This window comes from Pseudonaja textilis, chromosome 1 (assembly GCF_049901715.1).
Source record: "Pseudonaja textilis isolate UNSWEBS1 chromosome 1, rPseTex1.2, whole genome shotgun sequence".
In the NCBI taxonomy this organism is placed as follows: Eukaryota; Metazoa; Chordata; class Lepidosauria; order Squamata; family Elapidae; genus Pseudonaja; species Pseudonaja textilis.
This window is the reverse complement of record NC_141990.1, coordinates 278591245-278614576: the sequence shown is the minus strand read 5'-3', so window position 1 is coordinate 278614576 and position 23332 is coordinate 278591245.

Here is a 23332-nt window from a genome sequence, read left to right as displayed (position 1 = left end):
ACTTTTCCCATTGGACACTTTTTTTTTTGCACGAGTCTGTCTTCAAGTTAGTCCTGTCTCTTGATGACTGCCAGGACAAATCCCTGCAGTGATTTAAACCAGATGTTTACTGATTTTTAAGAAAGATCAGTGAGGAGATGATGGCTTGCAAATTGTGGAAGAGCTGTGGAAGAAACAGGTTATATGGACCACTTTTGGACAGAGTAGAGTTTCAGATAGAAAATAGAAATTGAATTGGTTACTGACTTTGATGAACTATGGGCAGAATTTGATCCTATTAGTTCTGCCAAACCTTTCAGTAAGATGTCAATATCATCTATTAAGATGACCTTCTGGACTACCATTGAGGGTTAGGATGTGGTGCTGCAGTTCTTTGATGATTCAGCTCTTTCCTGATAGGACTATTCCATTCAGTATACATGGGAGAAGAGCCAACAGGATGGAGCTGCCTTGGGGTTCAACTAATTCCATCTTTTTTAATAACTACATGAAACTTCTTTGGGCCATGATAGCATTCAGTTGTACATCTTTAGTACATATAGTCAACTATTCAGGGACATCAAACTGGTGGCCCATGAGCCAGATGCATCACGCACAGGCCACTCCAGCTCCACAAAGGAGAAAAACATCATGAGACATCACTTGATGGCAATGTGATGCTTTGAGTTTGACACCTGTGATTTAGAAGATCTAAAATCTAGTGGAAAAAAATGGAAAGCCAGCCTAAAAAGATAGGTCACTGTGCATTCAGAGATACTGCCATCTTTAGTTCAGGATAAGGATAAGGTTATGCTTCCTCAGAGTTGGTGTGTGATCTGAGACTTCTTTGTAGATTCTCATAATCTTTTGGAACTACAGGTGGAAGTTGTAGGCAGACAATTGAGTTGAATATAAACTTGCTATATCTGGGTATTGTGATTAGTATGTATGGTCATCATTTGTCTTCTGTATTATCTGATAAAAAGATAATAAGATTTATACTAGATAAAGACACAGAGAGCTGCACCTGGGGTTTTCTATTAGTTAATTAGTTCTGACATTAGGAAGTCAGTCAGCCGATTCCTTGGGAGAGGGTTATAAAATAAAATTGATAATTAAATAATGAAAATTAATTACAATTAATGTATAGTTTCGGATGTGTAGGTATAATGTACACACACACACACACACACACACACACACATGCATGTATATATTCAAATTTTATATAATTCGATTGCCTTGCAAAAATGATTTCAGTATAAATCCAGTGGTATAAAGCCACAAAAAAAAAATCTTAATTTAACTTTGAAAATGGGAGTAAGTACAAATGGATCTGTTATTTCATGGTCTCTGCTTTGCTGCACATATATTAAACGCATGAATTGTACACTGCTAGAAATGAAGAAAAAATTATTTTCTATACTTGGGAATTGATAACAGGTAAATTACCCTGTGTAATTTAAAGTTTTCTCCCTACAGCTGTGCGGATGTATTTCTTTGGTAATAATTCTAAAAATGCAGGGAACTGAACAGTTTATTATGTTACATAGTATAAAATTCTTCTATAAAAAAGAGGGACAGTAAGGGAGATTATGATTACAATTACTCTTTTTATTTTTATTTTTCAATATACCCTATACTTTTCATTGTATCCTCCCTATAAACAATCTGATGGACTATGATTATTCTCATGTATCAGATGTTCAAACAAACTGCTAGATGATTTATTAGGATTCAAAGATTAACGATAAAATCCAGTAGGCATGTGCAAGATTAGCATTTCAAAATGGCCTGTTCTGAGTCATTATGGAAGTAATCCACTCTGATATGATGCCCAGATCAGGAAAAAAAATAGAGCAACATTTATTAATAATTTAGCACAGGCAAAATGCAATAATTTATTGTATATATTGTTTATATTGGTTTTCCTGTAAAAAAAAATGCTTGAGAAAAGGAATCATCTTTCCTAAAAGATGAGGATCCCCTTTATTTAAGAAATTGGGAAATGTTGAAGTTCTTCAAAAATCTAAGGCCTGTGATAGCTCATTATTTTTTAAAAACAAATCTTTGAAATATAAATGCTGCAGGTTACATTTGGAAAATGTTAGGGAATAGAAATGATAGGGAATAGAAAATGACAGTACTGAGTTTATAATAAAGTAAATGTTAAATACAGTATTTCAGCAAGTTTTCTTTCCTCCCTTCTTTGCCATCACTCATTATTCAGAATATCACTATTTTTTTTGTTTAATGAAAAACAGTGAACTAACCAAACTGTGAACTGTGAAAAATAGGAAGTATTCTTTTGAACCTTGATGGTAACTGTACAATCGGTCCCTTCCTCATTGAAGACTTCCGCTAAATCTTCATATTCATGAGGATATGTAGATTCCTGAATAGTTTGTTCATGGTCTTGGAGTATCTTAAAAGATGTGTCCAATGGCTGATCATTTTGTAATGGCGCTGGACCTATGGCCAAACGTTGCATATGCAGGGTTTCGCTGCCAGGAACAGTCCATCTACTATCCTCCACCCTTTGCCATCTTTTCACTTTCCACTTTGGTGTTTGTGGTTTATCCCTCTCAACAACTTTATGTCCTACCCCTATTCCTCCAGGTAGACTCACTTTTACCCCTTTCTTTTCTTTGAGAATTTTGGGACAGACCACTAATGGTTCAGGTGTTACCACAGGTTGTTCCTCTTCTTTCTCTGGTTCTTGCTCTAAGTAACTTTTGCTGTCTACACAGTCCTCCACAGCCTCCTCAGCAGGCTCTTCCACTGTCCATGTGGGATCTGTCCCTTCTGCCATTCTCCATTTTACTACTATCACAAAATACTGTAGGCAGAATCAATAGGAAAATAAGGAACACTGACTTTCTGTCGCAGTCTGCCAAGAACTGGATCTTTTAATCAATAAACCAGGTGACTCACACTTGTAGTGGTGTTGCAATTATACAGTTTATTGCTGTATTCCCGATCATGGCTAAGAGCTTCAACAATAGATAACCGTGCAAAGTCAGTGTTGAAAACAGTTAACTCCCAACATTGTTTTATCCATCCCTGCCCAATTACCTTGACTCTGCCCCCTCCTAATCCACCCATTATCTAATTATCCATGCTACCACCCTGTGCCTAATTATACCACACCTAAGCTAATATTACATTCCTCCCTCCACCCTGCCTCCCATTGGTATCCCAAATAACAATTATCAATTCACCTCAAATCCAGAACTGTGTTAAAGCCAATCAGTTCCAAAGTTCAAAGAGACATCAATCTGTGTTATCTGAGTTCCAAGCCTGCAGCCATCCCACACTCCGAAGCTGACATCTGAGGCTGTAAAATGTCACCAACATCCATCCCTCCCTTCTCTGCTGTTCTGGATCAGCTGCCAAGCTGCAATGCTGGGCTTGAAGTGAAGATCAGGGATTCACAGCTCCAAGGCACAGCTGTAATGTTGGGCTCCAGGACACTGGTAAGATATAGAGCCCAACACCTTGACAGTTACTTTTACAATAGCCATAATAAACAATATATTTATTAGATCAGCTAAAAATCATAATGATGCATGCTTTCAGCTCTCCAAAATCTTCATCAAGCAAATTAGTAAAAATAAATATTGAAAGAAATGTTATAAAAATGAAAAAAAGGGGATTAAACATGTTTGGTGCACTGAAGAAGTCATACCACCTATCCTTCCTCATACTCTTAAAATGAATAATGAGAGAAGACTTTAGATATTTAGATATGCCACCAGGCTTGAAATTTTGGACCTGGACAACCTAGAACTTTTCCAACTGCGGTCCAATCTAAGCATAGTTCACAAAATTGCCTGCTATAACAACTTGCCTGTCAACAACTTGTTCAGCCTCAATCACAACAATACACCGGCAAACAACCAGTCTAGTCATGAAAATTTAGCCACAAAAATCTAGAAACAAAATCATTATTGGTAAATGCACACTAGGACTTATAATTCAGTAATATATACCATTTTTCCCAAGATCATCTAGGATTTTTTTAAAGATTTTTTTTTCTCATACTGCAATACTTTGGACAGACTAACTTGAAATAATTTTATTAACTTTTTAAAACTGAACTGAACATACTTTTTACCATTAACAATATCTCAAACCATGTACATAAACGTCTGGCAGTGTTATCTGAAATTTGTGGTTATGTCATTCCTATTTAATTATACTTCTCTTTCACCTCCTAGAAATTGCTTTCATTTCAGAGGACATTAGAAAAACCCATCTCCATCAACAACAAATTATATCGGATCACATATTTCAATCATTCTTTGTGTTCTTTCTGGAAATTGCTTGTACGATCACTATGAAACTTATATATTTGATTATTTGAATTCATGTCAGGCATAATGAGAGGACAGTTTTTTAAAGATGACAACCCAATAGGATTCATCAAAGTAGGATTATAATTTCCTGTAACACCTGTTTCAGACAGCTGTCTCTGCTTCTACAGCCTGTTTCTCAGATTCTTCCCATATTACCAAATGAAGTAATCTTGAAACCGGCAGAAAATTCTGTGCCCTTTCAGGTTTAGGAAGAAAAGTAGTTGAGGGAGAATCCCTACTGAAAAGTACTTAGGAACTTCTGTTCAGATTCTTTTTCTGCTTTAAACATTTTATAGTGTTTTTTTTCTTTATACCCTGATTGCTTATACATTCTTTCTCACAAAGAATTGTTACCATTGTCACCTGCTCCCCAGTACTTTTTTTTGCACTGATGCTTAAGACTACAACACTGTGCTCAGTTAATGCAGATTTAAAACCAATTGACGGAAGCCCTATTGAGATGGTAATTTCCCACATACATTAGTGATCTCAGGAGGAAGAGCAGGGATGACTAGGTGGCTCTACTCTTCCACCCTAAGCTGAAAATGAGATGCCTGCAGCAAGAAACTGGGTCTATTCTCCCGGGATCCCTAAGTTATTTGGACTTTGAAAAATGAAGTATAAGTAGCTTTGTTTTGCACAGTCACCTCCAAACTATACAGCATGATGGTGAGAAGGATATGCTGCATATGTCTGCTTTTATTTTGTCAGATTTGTCCTGCATTTCCTTCAGAAATTTGAAGTGATACATACAGAACCCTTTTCTCCAGAGTTATCTCTGGATAGGTTAGGTTGGGAGACAACATGTCCCAAAACATTGGATTAGTTGCAGCAAGGCGTTGTGATAAAATATAGAACCTATAGTAAGGGACCTACAGTAAAGAAATTTGGTTGATACTGCACTAATTTGTCACTGTCAATATGATTTTCCGAACTCTGGTACATCATTAGATCTTCCTAGAAGCAAGATCTTAGAATTTCTGGGAATATGGCTTGACATAGCTCCTCAGAATGAATGAGACAATGTATTTATTTACAGCAACCACTATATTCCAAACTAGGTCTCTTATGGACCCATATTTTTGAGTTTTAGGAAAGCATGCATTTATCATTTTGCACAGAACAGTGTTTTTCTCAACCTCGGTATGTTTAAGATGTGTGGACTTCAACCTCCAGAATTCCCAAACTTGCTGAGATTGAGAAACATTGACACAGAATAATCTCTAGAAATAATAGTTTCCCTCCCCCCTCTTTTTATATTCTCACAATTTCATTGCACAAAAGATTTGTTCTTATCTTTCCTTTCTTTTAATCCCATTCTTCAGACTCTTTTCCAATACCTACACAGGGAGCCACGTCTACCCAACACATTTTCCTTTTCAAGATAAGAGAGTTGTGCAAAATGAAGACTAAACAAATTCTTCCCAATGCCACACTAGTTTTAACTTTTCTGCTGCTCCTTTACAATCTAATCTTTCCAATATCTTCATAACTTCTTACAGGATAATCATTCATTATTTTATTTCACTATATATTCTCTCATAAAAGGCCATTTGCTACCATTTATAATTCATAGAAAAATAATATCCCTGAATGAAAGCATGTACCTCCCAGGCCAAATACACTACTTTCCCTTAAAGTGATGCTGATTTGTAATTTTTAATATGAGAGACAGGAACACTATTACAAATTTGGATTGATTTATTTAACAAAATTTAAATTCAACTGAAATAAACCCAAGTGTAGCCTTGCTCAGCCCACATTTGAAAGTGAAACCTCCAAAATGTCATTCAAAGTTAGTCTCAGGAGTAAGAAGGTATTGATTTTCTGCTCTAAATCAATGTCAAATAGGATTGGTAGCAGAAGCTTCAATGGCGATTATAAACATCTCAATGTCTTAGAGAATGGGTTCTGTTAAGTCCTGAAGTCAAAAGGGTGTACCTGGGCAAAATATATAGGAGCATTAACATCCAAGGCTTGAGAATTGAAGTAAAGGCTGAGGAGGTTGCAGAGGCCGCAGACCAGAAGTGGTATTCAGTAGGTTCTGACCAGTTCTGGAGAACCAGTAGTGGAAACTTTGAGTAGGCAAAATACCACCTCTGACTGGTCCCATCCCCATCTATTCTCTGTCTGTCGAGTCCCAGTGTCAGCTATGGAATCTTGATTCATCGCTGCCACATAGCTGGAGAAAGTGGGAGGGGTGATGTTAATTGAGTAGCTCTTAGTAGACAAAATATAATTCTTTTGATAGTTGAAGTGTGGTGCAGAAAGAATTGGAATTTACTTTGAGATTGGTTCATGTGATGTGATGATGTGTAAAAAGGGGATGGTTTGTAGGTTGGAACATTGTGGGGAAGGTGGGAAACTTTTAGTTTCGGAATTCCACAGATGTGCCAGGTGCTATTCTAATAAAAGTAATTTTGAGATTATGTTTGTCTTGGAGTTACTGACAGGAATGGATGTTCCCTGGAATGCTGAAACCCAGCTGATTGGCTGGGTCTTCTTTTGTTGCCCTGCATGGGAGAACGGAGCTGGAAAGCAGGTTAGTGGGGTGGGGAGGGAATGGGATTTTACAGTATCCTTCCCCTGGAGTGGTGTGGGAATGGAAATCTCCAAAGATTTATATGGCCAAAACATAAATCACTGCCTGAAATAGATAGAAATAGGTAGATGGCTTGAACCATTTCACCCCTATGTGCTGATCCTGGGGTAGAGCTTGGTTAGCAAATTGTTCTTGGAGGTGAATTACCAAATGAGACACTAAGGGTTATGTTGGAAGAAGATTTGGAGTAGGCTTGACCAAACATAGATAAGACCTACATTAGAATTACCTCATGGCAGTAAGGTTGATGAAACATCAAGATTTCTCCATCTTATTTTGTCTGCCTCTAGTTATTCAGCAGCCTTGTTTAGATTAACTCAATCCCTGCTGGTCTGAGTAGGCCATTTGCATCACCTACAAGACCACTATGAAGAATATTCCAGGTTTCGGTTAATGAAGTCCCTCTGATACATTCCAACTTATATAAAGAGTTCAGTTATTAATATGACATTTGCATAAACACATATTCTTCTGAACATAAAAGACATTAAGTAACCAAAATAATTGCTTGAATATCACTTAAAATCATTTTTTTCCTGAATTTTAGAGCAGGTAATGAATAATACTTAAGAATTTATTAACCAAAATGTATCCCAAATTAAGCCCAACCTGCTGGAAATGTAAGCAATCACAGGGCATCTTCTTCTACATCTGGTGGCTTTGCCAGAAAATTAAGAAATATTGGTTAAAAATATGAAAAGAAATATTAAAAGTAATCACGACTGTCCAAATAGAATTCTAAGCAGACATTTTTTTTAAATTGGGCATTATAAAAGGTAACTACATAAAAGAGGTAAATATCTAATTCTGCATATAGTCACTGTGGCGAGATTAGCATTTTCACAGTGTTGGAAAGGAGACCTCATGCCAGCAGAGGGTTTAATAATCCAAAAAATCTATGATTGCACTGAACTGGATAAACTTACTCTAAAATTAAAAGAAAAGGAAGACTCTAAGTATTATACAGTGTGGGAAAACTGGTACAAATGGATAAATAACAGAAATAAACAAATAACTAAGAAATGAATAGTTGAAGAAGGATAATGTATAAAAATGTATAAAAACAACCAGGAATATGAAATATGCATGGGAACAATGGTATGCATGCACCATCAAAATAGTTTGTAACATTTATAGTGTTTTTGTTTTAATGAGTTGTTTTGTATTTTGTATTTGATGTTTTTAGATGTTTAATAAAGTATTTTTAAAAAATTATTTAATGAGGATACATTTGTCTAGGATTCAGTGTTCTGCTGTACCACTATATAGATATTGTACCCTTACTATCCACTGTCTGTATACTAGCACCTTTCCAAATAGGTTGGATGAACCTCATGACTAACATCTTCCAGAAAAGTAGTGTAATGTAGTTTAAATAAGACCTACTGAAGTTGACAGGCAACCTATTTTTAAAACTTTTTTTTAAAGCATGAAATTATAAATTATAGAATTTCAGATGAATATTCTCATCTGATAGTATCACCATTTTCAAGTCACTGTAGTGCAAAACATTTACTTACCTGGAAACCTGCTTTAAAACAATTGCAAGGGAAATATTCAGACTTAATAGGACTGAGTGTTCCTGCTCAGATATTGCTTTACTGAATTTTATATATATCGCTCTGATCTCTGTAGGGGGCTATGCAAGATTCCAGATGAATGAATGAGTAAGATACCTCTCATATTCTAAACAGCAGCATGGTGCTTTTCAGTGAATATGATAGAGCGGCAGATAGAAGGGCAAATGGTACAGGAGATGCTATACTGCTATTGTGTGTTTTCTGACTAAGAGCCAAGATTTATAAGGGTGCAGGCGTGGACTGTGAGTGATGCTGAGCTGACTGCAGGACTCTTGAACAAATTGCTTTGATACTCATGTCACGATCTCTTCAGGTGAAGTAAGCTGAGGGGAGCAGGTGCAGCAGGTTGATGGGCCAAGAAGGAATGCTGTGCCCAGCATACATTATGAGGCACTGAGCAGCTGTTCATGAGAAACAGAGTTGTTGATTTTTTTTTTCCCAGAGACAACTTTTATGAGTATTCTGTTGAGGTCCAGACTCGGTGGTTATCCCAGCATTCTTTGCTTTTCTTGCCACAACTTATATGTACAGAAAAAAAAGACCTCTGTCTTCTGATTGAAAGTATTTTGAATTGGAACATATGAGAAAGAAGCACAATATGCTATTAGTTCCTACATGTGTCAAAACTGCTGCTGGTTTGAGGTTCAAATTGCCCCTCAGGGCTGCTTTTTGTGGTTGGTGCTGCACATATACAGCTTATCAAAGGCAATAGTAGAAATGCCAGTTGATGAGAATTCCAGTAACAGGGGTTCAGGGGTCTGTCTGAAATGCTCAGGTAATTGTGACATTCAGAGCTAAAGTTTCAATTAAACTATAGGATAAAGAAAAACCAATAGGCACCGAGCCCCACTTGTGCAAATTAAAAATGTCATTAGCTGTTGAAACCCGTGCTGTGTATATCTGTAGTGCTCTGATGACTGAATAATGGATACTCATTACTTCCTAATGAGATGTCATGTTGTGGAAGAGGAAACATCCCTTTGTGAAGGGGCATCTGGCAACCCAAACTTTGAAGAATTGGCAAATCGTGGTCTGATGATGGCAGATACCAGTATTCTACACTATGTTTTTCTTTCATTGGCTTCTTCATCTTCAAATGGTTCAGTCATACAGGAGAAAGAATTAACTAGGTAAAGATATCTTGTCAGTCATGTCCAACTCTAGTGCATGGTTCTGATCTCCATTTCTTGGCCTAGGGAGTCAGCTTTGTCCAATGACATTTTCTGTGGTCATGTAGCCAGCATGATTCTATGCCAAAGTCACACAGAATGCTGTTATCTTCCTACCAAACTATCAACTTGCATTTGCATGCTTTCGAACTACTAGGTGGGCAGGAGTTGGGGCAAATAACAGGAGCTCACTAGGCTGCATGGAGCTCAGGTCTTGAACTCGGGCTGTCAAGAAGCTCAGTGTCTTTAATCGCTGAGTCACTGCACCACCCTGTTAAAGAATTAGGTAGGGTTAAATCAAGAAGTAGTCTTATGTTCTAGTTATGCTGAACAGATGTAGCCAGTGGTGGGCTGCTGCCAGTTTGGACCGATTCTAGCAAACCAGTAGTTCCGACCATCAGTTGGCCCCATCCCATCCTGTCCTATATTTCCATCTTTCTGGCTCCGCTGATTCATGCAGCACAGTTGATTTCCGTGCCACAGCTGTTCTACTTACCGGGGCTCCCCTAGAAGATAAGCCGTCGAGCTGGGCTACCTATCTTTTCTTTTTTCTTTTTAAACAAATCCAAAATGCATTGTTTCATTACTTTACCATTTACCTAGCTCCCCAATATTCCATGATAAACATTTTTTCTGCTGATTTTTGAGCAAGCACCATCACACTTTGTGTTATATTTTAGTACTGGTTCTAAAAGGAAGGCTTAGATGCTATTAAGGTGCAAAATGTTTATCAAGAAAGGAAATTTTATCCTAAAAATGGTAGCTATGCTCATTTATATTATATTTTAATGCTTTAATACCCCCCTCTCTCCATATATGCACATACACAAAAATGCATATAGATAGATAGATAGAGAGAGAGAGAGAGAGAATAGGATTGGCCATTATTTTTCTATAAAAAATAGGTGAGAGGCTACATTTGTAGAGGAATCGTTGTCTGGAATGTGGAATAAATACCTTGCAAACTGATCTGTGGTGGGATTCATTTTTTTTTTACTACCGGCTCTGTGGGCATGGCTTGGTGGGTTTAGCAGGGGAAGGAGACTGTAAAATCTCCAGTCAGAGGTGATGTTTGCTGGTTCTCTGAACTACTCAAAATTTCTGCTCGTGGTTCTCCAGAACTGGTCAGAACCTGCTGAATACCACCTCTGGAACTGATGTCACAGGGTTTCAATCTTAGAGATTTTTCTTAAACTGGTTTAGAATTAAGCCATCATGAGCATTTAAATTCCAAGTGTGGTAAGAATGTCCTTAAATCTGTTTAGAATTGAGGCAAAATGAGCATAAGACAGAAGAATCTTAAGGATGAATTGTGGACATATGTATACAGAGAAGAATAAATTGAGAAAGTTCATTTGGTATGTATAGCTGGTTGCCCCCAATGCCTCCTCTGATTGTTCAATTCTCACTTTGTCCATTTTCTGTTCATTCATTGTTCATTTCTGTTAAACAATAAATGTAAAGGAGTAAATCCCAAATTGGAGTAGCGTATGTTTATTACATCTTTACAGTCTAAGATGATTTTGGCACTGGTAGAATATGGAGAAATTTGTCAGAAAATAAATGAAGATGGATATGCACACCCTAGAAAGGATCTGTGTACTTCCATTCTTTTTAAAAATAACATAATTAGTGTTTATATCTCTCAGCCACATCAAGATATAGGGCAATTTTAGAATGTTCTGTAAGCAAAGCCTATTTCCTGAATGAAAGATCTGAGGGATTTATCCATAATGATTGTTGCATCAAAATAGCAATAATGAAGGCAGGGTTTTTATTCAGTAATGGCTGGGTAATGATAAGAAGATCCTGTAAGCCATTAATGGGGAAATAGTCATAGTATCTATATATTTGACATCCATGTTGCCCTATCCTGTTAATTTTGGTCCCATTTTTTTTCCAATTCCTTTTTTGCTCCTTTTTCTTCCTTTTATTTTTGAAACAGCTATTTTCTTCAATATAAACTAAATTTAATGGGTACAGCAAAATATCAATATCTTATCACCTGGTATAAAATAAAGGGGAGAAGGGGATGTTCAAATTAAATGGTTTTCAATAAACAAGGCTTGTCTTTCCGAATTGAGAAAAATCAACAGATTGGAATAATGTGAATTTCAGTTATTAAACTATTTTTTTCCTATGTGAACTACAGTAAAATAAGAAAGAATAAGATTTTCTTTTTGCAGTGTTAATACAGGTTAGATTCATACAATGTTGTAAACCATAATTTGTTAAATACTTGTTGAATAAAGTAACATTGGCTGTCTCATATAAGATGCTAGCCATAAACCAAGCTTTACAAACTGCAGTTAATGAGTTTAGCAATACCAATAGCACTTAGACTTATATACTGCTTCACAGTGCTTTACAGCCCTCTCTAAGCATTTTACAAAGTCAGCATATTGCCCCCAACAATCTTGTCCCCTTTTTACTGACCCCAGAAGGATGGAAAGCTCAGTCAAACTTAAACCTGGTGAGATTCAAACTACCAAACTGCAGGCAGTTGGCAGTTAGCAAAAGTAGTCTGTAATACTGCATTCTAACCACTGCACCACCATGGCTTTGTATGAAACATTAACCCAAACCACAGCAAACATGACATAGGGCCTGTTTAGATGATGTACTGCTTCTGTCCCTTTGAATATACTTGGCCAATTTGGTCTAGCAGGGTTGGTTTGCTCTGGATATCTTTGATCCAATAATGTCATTTCTTAAGATTCTGGAACCTTCTCTATAGCAGTGCCTCACCTCTGGAATGTGGTGCTAGTCTTCACATTTTTATTTATTTTTCTTTTTGTTCTTAACATTATTTATATGAACTCAAAGTTGTTGAGACTCAAGTGGGATATGAATTTAACAACAATAATAGCCATATTTCAGGCTCTTAGCAATATGTAAAACATGTCACAGGCATCTTAAAATGCAATTTGGAAAAATAAAATCTGCAGTTGATTCTAAATCTGCTTTTTCTTTAAATTCCCATGTGTACATTTTCAATATTTAAATCAACGAATAATCTCTGGATTATGATTTCTTTGAATTTTTTTTAAATAGGGGTGATACTCTAGCCACTTGAAACTTGAAATTATTTGAGGAACCATCTTACCCTGTTGGGAATGGCCCTCTCCACCTGCACCAGCAGAGGAGGTATGCTGTAGGCCCAACAGTCAAGGAATTCCAGCTGGTGGAGTCCAGGAGAAAGGACTTCTCTGCCATGGCTCCTGCCCTTTAGAACATCTTATCCCATGAGGTGAGATTGGCTCTCATCCTTCTGGACTTCTGCCAGATACTTGGAGTTCCACCCTGGAGGTGATTGATGAGTTAAGAGGTGATCCCATATCCCTCTGCACATTCTGTTCCTTTCTTCCTCAGCTTTTAATTATAATTTTATTTACATAGTGATTTCTGTTTCATTGTTTTAGAAATATTTATCTTTTAGGATTTTAATGTTTTAATGCTGTAAGCTGTCCAGAGTTGTTTTGACACAAGATAGGAAATAAAATAAATGAATGAATGAATAAATAAATGTTACATTTGGGAGGGGGTAGCTTTTCATAGATCTGGAAGGCAGGTGGAGACACACCAGAGAGAGTACTTCTCAAGCTTCACAGATATGTAGACTTTAACTCCCCAAATTCCCCAGCCAGCATGCTTAAGAAACACTGCATTGGAGTATTATGCGAATTCTTTATTTGCTTTCATATATAGCAGGCTAGAGATAGAGCCAGAAACTTGATTATTTAAGCATGTGTTGTCCTCAGGCTGAGTTCTTTTGATGCTGAAATGGACTGAGTGGCTCTGTTTTCAGATCATATTCCCCTCCCCCCTTCAATTCAGATGAATTGGAAAGCTGTTCTCAGCAGGACAAGAGCCATACATATTTGAACTCACACAACCAACTATGGGGGCATAAAATGAAATCTTTACTACCTAGTTCAGAAATCATCATGTATATATATTAGTAGCACAATCCTAATGGCCACGTGTGCTTCACTATGCAATTTTTTTTCAGTGCAGCCACTGTGCATTTTAAGCAACATGGAGAGAAACCTGTGGGACTAAGATTTTTTTTTCTTATTTTCTTTTCTCATTTTAAAACTAATCGAAGGTTAATAAAATGTTCACAATTTCCCATTTCTAATTATTCAGTTACCATAATCATTCATTCCCTTGGAGGTTAACAAGTGAAGTGTAGCATTTGTTTAAGGTACATTCTGTGTGGAGCTACGGAATGAATTCTACTGGTTTAGTGTGGCCCAAATTGCAAAATCTCTTTATGACCTGATCCATTGATCAGAACTGACTTGTTTTTACTAGACTGTTCTTTACTTTCAAGATGTTTTAAAAAATACACTCATGGCCTGAAGATACAGCTGCTTTGAGAATGTGTCTGAATATAAAATATTCAATTTTTTTTTATATACAATTGCTATTTTGTTTTACTTTTGTTCTTTACCTTTCAGAAATATTCAACAATGTGAGAGCCAAGATTTGTCTTAGAACAGGTTTTATCCATAGGTGGTATTCAACAGGTTCTGACCAGTTCTGGAGAACTGGTAGCGGAAATGTTGAGTAGTTCAGAGAATCGGCAAAAACCATCTCTGATGGGCCCCGCCCCCATCTTTTCTCTGCCTCCTGAGTCCCAGCTGATTGGTTGGCTCTTCTTTTGTTTACCTGCACAGGAGAACAGAGCTGGAAAGCAGGTTAGTGGGTTGGGGAAGGAATGGGCTTTTGCAGTATCCTTCCCCTGTCACATCCACCAAGCGACGGCATGCTGTGCCCACCAAGCCACGTCCACAGAACTGGTAGTAAAAAAATTTGACTCCCACCACAGGTTTTATCCATACAAAATGGTATCGATTAGGTTGAGTGGCAACCAAATTGGAAAGGAGGACAAGATGTTCTATAGATAATCCCCAACAGTCACTTAGCAATTAATTGAAGTTATGATAGATCTTCTCCTAAAGGTTCTTATAACCCAGATTCAAAGTTCTGATCGCTGTGCCCCAAGTTTTACATGACTACATTTTGGGCATTGAGCAACTGGCTCATGTTTATAGCTGTTTGTGGTATCCTGCAGTTACTGTAATTTACTTTTTGTTTTTTTGCAGGAAACTGGGATTTATTTCTGATTCCTAGCAAAAGAAAAATGATTTTGCTTAACAATCATAGTGTTCACTTAACGAGCAAAGATTTGCTTAGTGACCATGACTTTACCTTAATGACCACCTCAAAAATAAAGTTTTAAAATCAGATCATCATGTGATGAGCTGCTTAATAATTGGCAAGATTTATAACCCAAATTCTGGACTCATTATGGTCCTAATAGAGGACTACCAGTAATCTGGAGATAATGTCACCTTGTGAGAGGAAAGGCCCGTTTCCTCCCTTACTCCCTTTCTTTGTTGCTAGATGGCTGAATCAGTTGGGATGTTGTTTTGGGGTGAGAGAAACAAAGAAGTGTCCCTTTCTTAGGTTTATATTAGCTGAAAAGTGACCCCAAAGGTATATGGTGTTTTGTGTTTAAAAACAGGAATAATTACCGAGTCAAGCCAAAGGAGAACTCTCAAAAGCTTTTGGTGTAGGCATTGGGAAATAAACAACTTTGATTAAAGTAAGGCCATGGGGATTAAATTGTGTGAATGGAAATCTCTCCCCTTGCTATTCTCCTCTAAACAGATGATCAGCAGGAGTAGAACATGGTTTCTAATACTGTTTTCTCAGCTTAAAAAATAACACTGATAAAGATTTGCATTCAACATCTTGTACTTGAGGAAATATTTTATAGGATGAATCCAAGGAATGGAATGGAATGAATCACTTTCTCTCTCATCTCCATTCCATTCCTTGAATTAATCCTATAATCTCTCTCTGTCTCTCTGTCTCTCTCTCTATCTATCTATCTATCTATCTATCTATCTATCTATCTATCTATCTATCTATCTATCTATCTATCTATCTATCTATCTATCTATCTATCTATCTCTCTCTCTCTCTCTCTCTCTCTCTCTCTCACTATCACTATCACTATCACTATCTCTGTCTGTTTTGCCCTTGGAAAAATAGCAAACTTATACAAAATGTTTCCCACTTTGCTGTCTTTTCGGAAAAGCTATACTATGTATTCATCATTTATGTAACCATGTTTATTGGAGAAATCTCCTTTAAAGTCTAACTGGGGAGTTAACTGCATCTAAAATGCATGTTATATTTTATTTTTTGAATGTATGGCTTTATTTTAGATACAACTTCCTCTGCTCTTTACTAAAGTCAATAAAATGTTATAATTAAAAATATGAAGAAAATGCTTTCTTGACTTAAAATGTACTCATTTAATATCATTTAAATGTAACAGAAATTCAACTCCCCAAATATGGCAAATAGAAAACTGCAGAACTGAAAACTTTACATGGTTTAATAAAGTGTACAACCCAATTTTTCAAATAAAGACCTGAATTTAATTTCTTTTGAATGAGTCATTGGAATGCTATTGCATTTTATTATATTTGCATTTATTTACATATACGTCAACTGAGCACATTTGGAGTTGTACAGCATTATTATCATTCCAACATCTTTCAAAACTCCATTTGCTCTTTGATTTGCATTTCTTTTTGGCTCATCTCTTTTGTCTTCCACAATTACAAGCTTAGTGCTCTGCCTTCACCATGGCTGGAGAGGACAAAAGGATCTTCCTACCTTTTGAGTCCACTCACAGTAGTGTAGTAAATCATCGCTGTCAGCACATAAAGGTGTTCTGGGATGAAACTTGGCCAAGCAGTATTGAACTTAAACCAATCTTTCCCAACCTATCCAGACATGTTAGAAATTTAATGTTTTAAATTTCTAGCTGGCACTTTATGTGTATAAGATAGGATTAAAAATGACATTCTTAAAAACTCAGGTAAGGTTTACCAAGCTGGCTTATTTGATCAGGACTGAAAGAGAAAAACTATTATATCTGGTTTTTCTTACTAAAATTTTGCTGACAATGACTAATTGACAACTAATTGGGATTTTATTTTTAGTTAAGAGATGAGCAATAAGGTACAGAGAGATTTAAATTATTTTTAGTTGCTGAAATGAATAGGGAAATTCCTTTTCCCTTTTTTTGTTTTCCTTACCTTTTTCTTTTAATTTACTTTGTGTTTGTTGTAGTTTGTATTTGCTTTTACTTTGTATTTATTGTAATTTGTATTTGCTTTTGTTCTTTTCACTCCTAATTCTTAATAAAAATATTATTTTTAATTAAGAAAAGTGATTCATGGGATAAATGTTACTTGCTCCTCTAACTTTGAAATAATCTAGAAGCAACCAAGCAATATCTCTGTCCTGCTTGAGCTTCCAAATGCTATCCATGTACTGACCAAGTAGTACTAATGTCTTAGCTGAATCTCACAAAAAGGGTAGGTAGTACTGAATGTCATCAGTACTGATGAAATTTCTTTCTGATGAAATGAAATTTCATTCTAAGTCTCCAAATTATATCATTTGGTATCCCAAAGGTGCTTTTTTCAAGAGACAAGTAGACATTCTTGTTTTCCTGTGAAGACATTTTGCTTCTCATCCAAGAAGCTTCTTCAGCTCTTGCGTAGCTAAATATCTATGAAGATTCTCAGTCATCCAAGTCATGAGAAGTGAAATGTCTTCAAAGAAAAACAAGAGAGTCCAGTTGCCTTTTGAAAAAAAGCACCTTTGGGACAACCATGACCTGGATGACTGAGAGTCTCCATAGAGCTATCATTTGGTGTTTTATTCATGTTAATTATTTACCTGACAGGACCAAATGGAGCACTACCATATAAATACCAGCATGCATTAATCTATCAATATACTCAGTTGGCTTATTATTTTATACATTGGATTTTTTTTTAAATGATGCATGGTTATTTTTATTTATTTTGGTTGCATGCCTCTAGAATCACATTTCTTGAATTGACTAGTCTTACATACATAGGAAATAAATAAATAAATGAGGCTTTCTTACAAAGAGATTGAAACTATCTCAGAGATTTGAAGTATGAAACTGGGAGGGGGGCACATCTGAGATTTGGAGCAGGATATTTCAGAAAAGATTTTAATTCTTCCTCTGGGTTGGAATTGATCTGAATTCTCTCTGTTCAGATCCTGAGCTTCAACCATTGTGGGATCTAATTGCTTCTCCAAGGCTTTGGAAACAAAGAAAAAAGGAACAGTGGGTGGTTTTGTCATTTATTTCACCCTAATCACAGCATCTTGGAGGTTGTGAATGTTTTGTCTTTTTTGTAGTTACCAGTCTCTTGTCTTTTGCAGCTGGGTGTCAGTATTAGATCAGCTGATCTGGCCTAGCAATTGACTGTTGCTTCTTTTTTACTTTCATGCCTTGACATTTCCCTGAATTCAGGGGCCACCATTAATAACATCCCCATTTTCCAGTGCAAGCCAATGCTCATTTTTATCTACAGGACAGCAACAGAACTGTTATGCTTATGTAAAGGATTTTGCAAAAGATTTGGCCATCTGCAGATGGGCCTTAGATTGCCTGCAGTTAACTGCATTTGAAGATTAAAATAATAGTGGTCACAGAAAAGGGACAAAGGATGAACATTAACAACATTTTCAATTAGGTTTGCTAATAGTCTGGAAGCTAACTGAAATTCATTTGTACTGTCCAAATTATTCTAGGAAATGTTGCAGTGTCACTTATTATCTTTATTGGATCTTTAAAAGGCACAGAAATAAATGAAAGCAGAGAGAGAGGAAGGCGGGGAGGGAGGCAGAGAGGAAGAAGTAGAGGGAGGGAGAGGAAGAGAGAGAGAGATGTTAGGCCAAAACATCATCCCTCCCTCTCTCTTTTTCTTCATCTTTCATAATTTGAAAACATAGTTGCACACTATACAGGATATTTCATCCTGGCCAAATCTGTTCTCCATTATTGTACTTGTTCTTATTCCTTTTAACAGCAAGGAAATTATTTCCTGTCCTCAGCCCATAGCATACAATCTTTAACATATAAACAAGGAGGAAAAACATAACAGATCTGCTCTGGGTCATGTGACTTGAAAGGTAGGAGGCTTAAGCATGGAGCAGAGCCACTGTCCAAATATGTCTTCCTTTCTACATTCTGTTGGGACAAAAAGAGACAGGCCTTTGCTGGAGACAGAAAAAAAAACCCATCCAAACCACAAGGTATATGGCCTGCAAAGCTTTCTCTTCCAGCCCAATATGTTCCAGATTCCTCTTCTTCATCCTGTTCCTGGTCTAGAACCCCAAATTATGGAGGATATATGTCACAGGATGGATGACCCCTCTCTATTATGGTCCCCAGAATACTTGCTGAGATGTGATGTGGCCTTGGAGTGCAAAATTGTTTCCTGTCTCTGCTTTACTTATATGTTGATAAACTATCATCTTTATACTGTATTCTGTAACTGTAACTTAATATTTGATTTAGGGGAAAAAAGAAGAAAATAAAGACAATTTTGCAATTTTACTTCTTGCACCTGTCTAAATCTTCTGGAAAAGTGAAGATGTTCAGAGAGATGGGACTACATGAGCCATTGGTATAAATTGGGATGATGCCAATGTGCATTATGTCATCACAACAGGAAGTTGGCTTTATTTGCATTCTGATATCAGACACATGTATCAGAGTCCAGGTATAAGTACATGAATCATGTTTTGTCATTTGGATTTCCTTCTACTGCTGTGGATGCCTGTATTTTGAAAGTGCCACTGCTGGGTTCAGTTTAGATAGAACTCTTTTCTGCTTGGAAACAAGCTGAGAAAATAAAACAAACAAAACTCATTCTGTAAATTACTGGGATGGTCATTTAAATTGTAGAATAATCAGATACTGATTGCTTAATAATCATGACATCACCCATACAAATTATTCATTCTTCATCTTCTGTAGCTATATCGCTACATTTTATTTTCAGATATAATTAACTTGCAAGGACAGGCATATACATGATGGGCATATAAACTACTTGAATAAAAAATACATGTACCTTTTAAAGAAATGTTCACAAGATAAATGAGAAAAGGAACAAGAATGTTTGCTGAGTTTTTCAGAAATCTGTCTCCATTCTAGTAAACCCTATGGGCGATTCTCAATTCCCTTCATGGGGGAAACAGCTACAAACACACTTACTTGGTGCAAAGTTTCCATGTAAAATTTATTTTGCCTCCCAAATTAATTTCTGGATACAGTTTTACCTTTAATTTTACTGGTTCCATATTGGTGTGGATACAAGAAATTCAACATGAACCACAGCTTTATAGCACTTTTCTGAGTTGTTGAATTTATTTAATTACAAAAACAAGCATTCTTCAACAGGTCTGCTTCCTATTCTATGGTTTGCTTCCTATCCTATGGTTTGCTTCCTATCCTATGGTTTATTTTTTCTTGGAATTTTTCTTGGAATTTAATTTAAAAAACAACAATGAATGAATGTCCTAGCTAGAAAGCATTGATTTTGTAGAAAGTATAATGCCTAACTCACTACTGAAAGATACCATAATACAGGTGAAACTCAAAAAATTAGAATATCGTGCAAAAGTTCATTTATTTCAGTAATGCAACTTAAAAGGTGAACCTAATATATGACATAGACTCATTACATGCAAAGCAAGATAGTTCAAGCCATGATGTGTCATAATTGAGATGATTATGGCTTACATGAAAACCCCAAATCCACAATCTCAGAAAATTAGAATATTACATGCAATCAATAAAACAAGGATTGTACATAGAACAATATCGGACTTCTGAAAAGTATAAGCATGCATATGTACTCAGTACTTGGTTTGGGCACCTTGTGCAGCAATTACTGCCTCAATGTAGCGTGGCATGGAAGCTATCAGCCTGTGGCACTGCTGAGGTGTTATGGAAGACCAGGATGCTTCAATAGTGGCCTTCAGTTTTTCTGCATTGTTTGGTCTCATGTCTCTCATCTTTCCCTTGGCAATGCCCCATAGATTCTCTATGGAGTTCAGGTCAGGTGAGTTTGCTGGCCAATCAAGCACAGTAATCCCATGGTCATTAAACCAGTTTTTGGTGCTTTTGGCAGTGTGGGCAGGTGCCAAGTCCTGCTGGAAAATGAAGTCAGCATCCCCATAAAGCTTGTCTGTGGAAGGAAGCATGAAGTGCTCCAAATCTCCTGGTAGACGATTGCATTGACCCTAGACTTAATGAAGCACAGTGGACAAACTCCAGCAGATGACATGGCTCCCCAAATCAACACAGACTGTGGAAACTTCACACTGGACTTCAAGCATCTTACAGTGTGTCCCTCTCCATTCTTCCTCCAGACTCTGGGTCCTTGGTTTCCAAATGAGATGCAAAAGTCACTCTCATCAGAAAAGAGGACTTTGGACCGCTGAGCAACAGACCAGTTCTGTTTTTCATTAGCCCAGGTAAGACGCTTCTGACACTGTTGTTCAGGAATGGCTTGACAAGAGGAATACAACATTTGAAGCCCATGTCCAGGATCCGTCTGTGTGTGTTGGCTCTTGATTCACTGATTCCAGCTTCAGTCCACTCCTTGTGAAAGTCCCCAACACTTTTGAATGGCCTTTTCCTGACAATCCTCTCCAGGCTATGGTCATCCCTGCTGCTTGTGCACCTTTTTCTCCCACACTTTTCCTTTCCACATAACTTTCTATTAATGTGCTTTAATACAGCACTTTGGGAACATCCAACTTCTTTTGCAATTACCTTTTGAGGCTTTTCCTCCTTGTGGAGGGTTTCAATGATGGTTTTCTGCACAACGGTCAGGTCAGCAGTCTTTCCCATGATTGTGCTTCCTACTGAACCAGACTGAGAGACCATTTAAAGGCTCAGGAACCCTTTGCAGGTGTTATGGCTTAATTAGCTGATTAGAGTGGGACTCTTTGAGCCTAGAATATTGAACCTTTTCTCAATATTCTAATTTTCTGAGATTGTGGATTTGTGGTTTTCATGAGCTGTAAGCCATAATCATCTCAATTATGACAAATCACAGCTTGAACTATCTTGCTTTGCATGTAATGAGTCTATCTCATATATTAGGTTCACCTTTTAAGTTGTATCATTGAAATAAATGAACTTTTGCACAATATTCTCATTTTTTTGAGTTTCACCTGTAAACCAATCTTTAAAATATTATTCCATTTGGTAGATTGCCATGAAGGCTTTTGTCTTTCTCTTTAAAAAAATATTGCTTAAAATTTAAATGGAAGCTATTCAGTTTCTCAAGGAATCTCTCTTTTTGCCTGACACAAAAGGCTTTAGGAAGTTTAAAGCACTTATCTATCAATGCTAATATGACACTCTTCTTATTTCTGCAAGTTCCTGTTCTGTCCTGTCTAAAGATTACACTGTTTCCTGTTGTATGACACAATATGGTGGAATCTATCAAATAAAAGTTTGTGTAGTTTGGTTTGAAAGCATTACAAGAGCATTTATGATAATTTTATAGAGGACCAAAACTTGGTCATGCTCCCCACAAAGCTTTGATTTGTGCAGGTAACACAAGGAAGAGGTGGCATCTTTAGTGTATAATTAATATATCAATCAGGAAAGAATTGACAGTATTCGGAGAAAGGGAAAATTGTAATAGCCACCATGAGATCTTGGGAAAAGACCAAGCTATTTTGATCTTAACAAAATGCCATTTCTTTCATTTGAAATTGTTCAATGGAATTAGCTGCTGTTTCCTGATCAAATGAAGAACAGTGCACAAAACACCTCAGACTGTCACTGTTATGATAATCTATTGAAATATTCTTTGTTAATTAAGAACATTTTGGATAAAAGAACATCTAAATGTCTTTGACCAGTTAATTATATCACAGAACATAAGAACTGTGCACTTCCCATAATCAACAAGAATTATGAAAATATAATAATAACTGATTTTAAAATGCCAACTGGCCTCATTTTCATCTGGATTTGTTTTCATGGAAATAGTTTAATAAGTTGCATTAATATAAAGGAAACCAAGGTCTTAATCTGCCATGCTGAGTAATTGAGATAATCCTGAAATTAAATATTTCATCTTTTAGTGCAATAAAACACAACTATCAATAAAAAGAGTATATAAAACGAATCTGTTAGAACTTTGTCCCATTTATTTCTGAAAGGCATGAGAGAAAGGCTCATTACATATATGAAATCATGTGGGTCAGGTATTTTGGGGGATATCAGAATTATGGTGGGTACTTGTTTTCAATTAGCCATCTGAGCAAAGAAGATCTGCAATTAAGAGAAGATTGGAAGATATTTTAATGAAATAATGGAAAATATCCTTCTGATGGTAAATGAAATCATGGGAAAAGGATTTCTTCATACTTACATACAGTATTTCAGATGGATATACTTTTTGTACTTTTGTTATGTTCTCAAAAAATCCCTTATGAAATGGTACATCAACGAATTTAAGAAATAAGTAAACAACAAGAGAATGTTATATCTATGTGCACTGATGAGCTAAAAACTAAACCACCCTGTTCTAAAATATAATTAAATAAATATGTTCAAAATTATATTAAAATGCCTGCAAGGATTAAATACCATTTTAACTTAGTGCTTTATTGAACCAAGCCAACTTCCCTATGTAAAATTGAATCATCACTATGTTCAGTCTTGGCACTTGAGAAAGTTCACATCTATTTGTGATA